This window comes from Egretta garzetta, unplaced genomic scaffold (assembly GCF_000687185.1).
Source record: "Egretta garzetta isolate BGI_Z169 unplaced genomic scaffold, ASM68718v1 scaffold506, whole genome shotgun sequence".
Taxonomy (NCBI): Eukaryota; Metazoa; Chordata; class Aves; order Pelecaniformes; family Ardeidae; genus Egretta; species Egretta garzetta.
Window position 1 is genome coordinate 11716 of NW_009260065.1, and position 6394 is coordinate 18109.

Sequence of the window (6394 nt, forward strand, 5' to 3'; positions counted from 1 at the left end):
CCCAGCTGTGTTCCGGCGAAAGCTCAGACCTCTGATTTTAAACCTGTAAATTTAGCGCGTTGCATGGAAACGCAGCGCCCTGGCGGGTTGGGAATGGTGGCTTTGGCTTTAAGGCCGGCCGTTGAATGAAGTAATGCTCGCTCTGGTCAGCCGGAGAGATTGTTTTTCATCGCTGCGTCCTTCGGGAGCTCGGAATGTCGACATGTCTCCTGGCACCTGGGTCTCCTGGCACCTCATGCGCCCGGGTGGGGGTTAAAAGGATAGCTTTCCCAATTCTCGACTTTGAAGACGGTGGTAATTGGTCTGAATTGGCCAAAATAACCGAAACAACAACAAAAATTCTTTTCGCCTAAGGCAAAGTGTTTTAGCACCGTAGCATAACCTGATTCCTGGTGCTTCACCCAGGAACCTCGCATATTTGGAGATTTGACCCCCCTTTTTTTTTTTCTTTTTTTTCCAACTTGGACACATACTGCTTCAGTATTTTTGCTTGGTTACAATTATTTTAATACAGTGATGTGATATAGGTTGTTCATTTTTTTAAAACTTATTTTTCTATATGATTATTTTTAAAAGTGTGTAAATAACTGATTAAAATGCGTTGTGTTTTGTTTTTTCTTTTTTTTTTTTTTAAAGAAAACAAGTCCTGGTTTACAGCCCAGGATTGCTGTTGAAATATGTGTTCGGTTTTGGGTTATGCTCTTCTCTCTGGTATCTGATAATTCGCTAGACATTTAAAATGTTAAATTATAACTGTGTGGGGAGGTCGTCAGGAGGGTGGATAGAAAAGGGAGGTAATTATTTTCCCTATTGAGAAGGCACTCTTCAAGGACAAGAAGAAAAAAAAAATAGCATTTTTTTCTGATACAAAAAAATCTGGCAGAGCAATCCAACTGGCTGGAAGGGTGGGGGACGTAAGGGACTGGGCTGATCCCTTCTCCTCCAGCTCCTGTGACAACTGCTGGAACCGAGGGATGGTTATCCAGGGGTGGGGTTCCAAGCGGCTGCAAAACTTGCTGCTCCCTGCTGTGCTGCTGGACTCCTTTTCCTCCCTTCTTCTGCTTCCCCAGTGTCTTGCAGTTTGGTTTTGGGGGCTGAGCCCAGTGGACGCTGACCCGCACTCGTGTTAGTCTGTACCGAACAAGGAGCTCCTCTGTGTGAGGAACGGGAAGAACATTGAAGCATTTTTTATAGGTTTTTTTTTTTCAGTTTCACATTTGAAGGTAAATAACATGTTTTCTTCCTTCTTTGCCATCAAGTTAAATGTTCTGAATGGAGTTTGGGGGTTCTTTTTTAGTAAGTTGCAGGCAGAAGTGTTAGTATTTGCTCTTTGTCCGCAATGCTCTCGGGCACAGCGCCGCATCAGGCGTGCAGAGCTCCGAATGCCTCAGACCTGTCACACGTATATAAATGTACTTAGGAAATGGCGTGTGGGGTCTGTACTGCTCTAAAATTTGACATGGAAAGAGAACACTGGAAAAGGCCGGTAGATTTCTGCTGCTGATATTCCAGGGAAGGTGCCGAAATCCCCTTTTTTGTCTTGGTTTTTAGGAGTTACTTGCTGAAAGACTTGTGCTGATTGTTTGGGGTGGGGTTTTTTTGGTGTGTCTGTGTATAAACTCGGCGCATTGAACCTGGTGAACGCTGGAGCGGAGTCTTTTTGGAATATTTCAGTGAATTATGTTACTGGGCGGTACTGGCTCTGCCTGGGACGGGGTTGACTGCCTTCGCAGCAGCCTGTGAGCTGTATTTTGGCTTTGTGGCTAAACTGGCGTCGGTCACATGCTGGTGTTTTGGCTGTTGTCGAACAGTGCTTGCACAGGGTCAAGGCTTTTCCCCCCTGCTCCCCTGGGTGTAGGCAAGAGGTTGGAAGGGTACACGGCTGTGGCATGGGGTGTCCAAAGGGACATTCCGTGGCATGGAAATGGCCTGCACCTGGGAAACCTGGGATAAAAGTGGTGCTTTGAGCCTCGACTGGTGTCTGGCCTCTGCATTGCTGTCACAGCAATGCGGATTTTGACTGCTGTTTGTAATGGTACTAACAGTGTTCCCCTGCCACCAGTGCCCTGCACACGCTGCCACCTCATCAGACCCTGAATCCACTCGATCCCAGTTCAGGTCTTGGTGGATCCTCCGGTAACCACCCAGCTGGGGGTGGCAGAGGGAACGTGTCCTGCGGCAGCCGGCTCCTGGGTGGCACGGTGTGTGGGAGCGCATGGGCAGGTTCCTAGAGCGGTTTCACCTCCGATGGCCTGGGAGTTTTTGCCTTGGCAGGCAGGTAACCCTGCTGAAATGGCAGACTGCCTGCAGGAGGGATGCCTTGTCCCTGCCAAAAACAGCGAGCAGCTTCTAGTGCTGTGTTGGGACCTGACCTACACTTAGGACCAGGACCAGGCCTGTGTTCAGGACCCTCAAAGGAGCAGGAGAGTCCCTGGATCTAAGGATAACACAAATGGACAGCGTGGCTAAACCAGAGACTCGGTGCAGGCATCCTCTGTTGAGGATGAAGTGTCACCTCGAGGATGATCTGGTGGCAAGCGGGCCACCCTGGCTGTTGTCCGAGGGAAGTGGTGGAGGTGATCTGCATCAGCCTGGACAGCAACCAGGTCTCCAGGGATCGGGATGACGTCCAGTGCCACAGGGGCCACGTGGCAGAGGTTAGTGCCAAAGGCACTGGTGCCGTGCAGCAGTGCCCGGGTGATCAAGGCACTGGCTGTGGAGACACTGTCCCACCAGCTCCAACAGTTTGAAGAGAATTCTCTTCCTCCTCGCTCCTACAGGCTGCGAAGGGTGCCACACAGAGTTGGCCTCTCCCATGATTCTGTCTGTGCCGCTGTGGGGAGCGCGTGGGGAAGTGGGGTGGTGTGCTGCCTTGGGCCGGCACGCTGCCTGGGTGAGTTGTGGGGGCAAAGAGCAGCTCACGGGGGTCCGTCCAGGAGGACTGCTGCTGCGGCTGCCCTCGAGCAACTCCCCAGACGCAGAAGGGCTGAGGATGCCTCTCCTCCTCCTGATCTTGATGAAGGGACGTCTGGTCTGCTGCGAGTAACGAGTGCTCCGACCAGGAATAGGGTGGCTTTGGCTCTGGCCACGCAGAGGAAAGGGACAACGGACTCGACTGGATGGTGTGGATTCGATGGCCGAGCACATGGGACCCATGGGAGCCCAGGTGGACGCCAGTGTGCGGTGTACCCCAATGCCCTCAGGGCATAGGGGCGGAACCTGTCTGGATTTTGGGGGTGATTCCCCCTGGAGTGGTCCCGTACGGCATTGCTGAAGTCTGACGGAAGGGCGAGGCTGAAGGTGGGCTGTCACCGTCGGAAGGAGGTGACGCTGCTGTGCTGGCTGCCCTGCTGCCCAGACCTGTGCTGTCCCCGGGCAGCAGAGTGCGGGGCGCAGGCTGCTTTCATGCAGAGGGGTGTCCGTGCAGCTGGAGCTGACAACCCCAGCGTGGAAACACAGCCCTGCCTTTGCCGTGGGCTGATACAGGCAGCACTGGAATGGGGTGAAGCTCCTGAGCGCCTGCCATACGCTGATGTCCTGGTTTCGGCTGGGATAGAGTTAATTTTCTTCATAGTAGCTAGCATAGTGCTGTGTTTTGGATTTAGTACCAGAAGAATGTTGGTAACACACATCCTTGTGTCGGGCAACGCGGCGGAGGAAATGTTTGAGAAGGGAAGAGAAGAATCCAGATCCTGTTGAAGGCTGGTTTTGCTGTAAAAGAAGGCAAGATCAAGGGACCTGCAAAGGAGATCCAGTTCTTGGAACTGAGGTGGAAAGACGGACGTTGTCGTCACATCCCTGTGGTTGTGGTCAAGAACGCAATGGCCACGTCCCTACCAGCTACCAAAAAAGGAGCAGCAGCAGCTTTCCTAGGTGTTGGGGGTTTCTGGAGAATATGTGTAGCGGTCGGCTTGTGGGTCCTCTCTGTTGAGTAACCCGAAAGGAGAACTATTTCAAGCGGGGCCTTGCAGCAGGCCGTCGGACAGATCCAGCAGGAGATAGTTGGTGCGGTCACCCTTCGGCCAGGCCGGACAGGACCAGCTGCCAGGAGTGTGCCCTGCTCCGCAGCCAGGGAGTGTGGCCTCCCCGGGTGCCTCGGTTGGAAAAAAACCCTGGGGAGATGCGAGGCCACCTCCAGGGTTTGGGAATATTTCAGTGAATGTTGTCACCGAGCTGTACCGGTGGGATGGAGTGTGGTGCTGTGTGCTGGACGGGCGGCTAAACCAGTGGGGGTAAGTGCCAGTGTTCTGGCTCTTGCTGGGCAGTGCTTGCTCACCATCGAGGCTTTCTTCAGGCAGGCGGGCTGGGGTGGGCGAGAGGCTGGAGGGGGCACAGCTGGGACAGCCGACCCCAACTGGCCCAAGAGCTGTTCCGTACCCTGGAACGTCTTGCTTGGTGACAGAGACTGAGGTAGAAAAAGAAGAAAAGGGTGGTTTTGACTTCCAGGGTTCTGTGGTTTTTGAGCCTGGCTGAGCATCCCTCTGCCTGTGGGAGGAGGCGAGTGATTGATTGCCTTTGCTAGGGGTTGTTTCTGCCCTTCTTTGGGGTGGGGGGGGCAGGTTTAAGATCTGTTAGGCTGCCCTTTATTTTACCCCATGCGTTTTCTTGCTTTTGTTCTTCCTGTTCTCTCCCTGGCCAGCTGGGGTGGCGAGCGAGCGAGTGGCTGTCAGTGCTTGGCTGCTGGCCACCACATAAGTATATATTGTATTTTGCTTACCTTTAGGAAACTTTCATTTCTGTTACTTTTTTCTGGGTGCTTTTGTGTTTGAGATAGCTATGTGTCCTGGTTTGGGCTGGGCTGGTGGTAATTTTCCTCCTAGTAGCTGGCACAGCGCCGTGTTTTAGGTTTAGTACCAAAAAAATGTTGATAACCCCCCGATGTTCAGTGGGTGCTGAGCAGGGCTTACACCAGTCAAGGCCTTTTCAGCTTCCCCTGCTCTGCCAGGGGCACAAGAAACTGGGAGGGGGCACAGCCAAACTGGCCGAGGGGCTATTCCATACCATGTGATGTCATGCCCAGTATATAAACTGGGGGGTGTTGGCTGGGAGGGGGGAGGAGGGGGCAGGGATTGCTGCTTGGGGATGGGCTGGGCATCTGTTGGTGGGTGGTGAGCAATTGCATCACTTGTTTTTTTCCTGGGTTTTGTTCCTCTCTCTCTCTTCTTTTTTTTTTTTTTTTGTTTTGGTTTGTTTGTTAGTTTTGTTTTCCTTTTCATTACAATTTAAAACAAATAATAATATCTCAATTATTAAACTGTTCTTATCTCAACCCACGAGTTTTCTTACTTTGCCCTTCCAGTTCTCTCCCCAGCCCGCTGTGGGGGGCACGGTGAGCCAGCGGCTGCATGGGGCTGGGGTTGCCGGCTGGGGTTAGACCACAACAACCAGGAAAAGCAGTCTAGAGGATCACAGGCACACCCCAAACAAGCTGCTTTTGAAGAGGAAGGTGAGAATCTAGCCTTAAATGTCCAGCCCATTGTGTCCTTAGCCTTGGCATAGCTTTATCTTTCAACTGTCATTTCCAGCATTTCTTTTGAAAAGGTCAGTCAGGAGACAGAGCCAACTGAGGCTTCGTTGCTGCTGTGCAACGCTTGCCTGGATGTCAGAAGGAGAATGTGGGTGTACGACCTCCATGGGGAGGAACGCAGTTTAAATGTTTGTCCTCTGTTTCCTACGGCTTCAGGTGCAGTTAGTGCCAGCTGACGAGGAAGCTGGTGTCTGAGATGTGCTCAAATACATTTGCGCTGCTCTGGAGCTGAGCAAAGCCCTGGATGTTTCACTGCAGATTGGTTTCAGAGTCGTTAAGGACTGTGCACCATAAACCTGGATGTCTTTTAAAACCTTGGCTTCTGGGTTGCTTTCTACTTAGGTCTCGAATTCTTTCATGAACAAGCCTTTTGATCACAGAAATCACTTAACTGCCCTTTGTATTTCTTCAAGTGTTAATGTTGATGGAGAACCTGACAGTTTTAAGTTTGAGAGAGAAATTGTTAGTCTCTCTTATTTTCCTGACCCAGGAAGGTAGTTTTAAATGCTAGTGCCATCTCTCTTCTGTTTACCTGAAGAGACTGGGTTTGGTGTGTATCTTTGTCCTGGTTTCGGCTGGGATAGAGTTAATTTTCTTCCTAGTAGCTAGCACAGTGCTGTGTTTTGGATTTAGTACCAGAAGAATGTTGATAACACACTGATGTTTTCAGCTGTTGCCAAGTAGTGCTCAGACTACTCAAGGACTTTTTGAGCTTCTCCTGCTCGGCCAGGGGCATAACGAGCTGGGAGTACAGCACAGCTAGGACAGCTAACCCAAACTGACCAAAGGGCTGTTCCAGACCACGGAACGTCATGCTCGGGGGGGTCGGTCGGTCGCGGGCAGAGTGGTCGCAGCTTGGGGAGTGAT

The 6394-nt window shown here is 51.7% G+C and overlaps 2 long non-coding RNA genes across 2 annotated transcripts in view; one reads left to right on the forward strand and one right to left on the reverse strand.

Moving 5' to 3' along the window:
* Positions 1-618: 618 nt before the first annotated feature.
* On the reverse strand, positions 619-4110 carry LOC118452520. The gene is made up of 2 exons (XR_004842319.1): positions 3631-4110; positions 619-3537 (listed from the first exon to the last, which is right to left on the reverse strand). It is a non-coding gene; the product is annotated as an uncharacterized LOC118452520 (long non-coding RNA).
* Positions 4111-4183: 73 nt separating this feature from the next.
* The window catches only part of LOC118452521, a 5990-nt gene continuing 3779 nt past the window's right edge, over positions 4184-6394 (forward strand). The window contains exons 1-2 of the long non-coding RNA XR_004842320.1: positions 4184-4232; positions 5300-5446. This is a non-coding gene — a long non-coding RNA (uncharacterized LOC118452521). The remainder of the gene's footprint in view (positions 4233-5299; positions 5447-6394) is intronic.